Below are 655 nucleotides of genomic sequence, written 5' to 3' on the forward strand. Positions count from 1 at the left end.
GTTTTCATTGCGCACTCCAAAAACGTGTTATAAACTCGGCGTAGACATGTGTGTGTGTGTGTGTGTTATGAATCCACTATACGATGCGCCAGTAGGATTGACAATCATACTTGGATCTGCACCATAAATAGCTGTCACCGATTCGATTAACTGACGCCATGGAATGGAATGCATTCAGATGTTGTTCACATACTCTGATGATGAGACCATGAAAATAGTCGGTAGATTGCTGTTCTCATTCTCCTGGGTAGACAGGCCATATGAACCTCCAAACGCTAATTTTTGTGAACTTCGTCTACCGAAACCAGCAGTTCTTACCAGAACTTTGTCTGACCTTGTAATGATATTCAACCCTGCGCAGACTTCTCTTCATTGTACTGAGATTGTAGTGCACATATTGAGAAGGTGAACTACCAGCTTATGGAATCTCTGAGTTTGCTCATCTTGACAGGTTAGGCCAAATGAAGGTTGCTTCTGATCGGCACTCATTAAACCAAACAGGTCGAACTGATCTTATCGGCTTGGAACAAATTACACACCTACAGAGTCTGAGGCTGATGTCGGAGTCCTCAGGAGAGCTTGGATTATGGGATATTTTTTGAAGTAGACGGTCACTTTAGCAGAGGTCTTAAAATGGAGCCATTTGGACGAGTTT

The sequence above is a fragment of the Opisthorchis viverrini genome (assembly GCF_000715545.1).
Source record: "Opisthorchis viverrini unplaced genomic scaffold opera_v5_168, whole genome shotgun sequence".
Lineage (NCBI taxonomy): Eukaryota > Metazoa > Platyhelminthes > Trematoda > Opisthorchiida > Opisthorchiidae > Opisthorchis > Opisthorchis viverrini.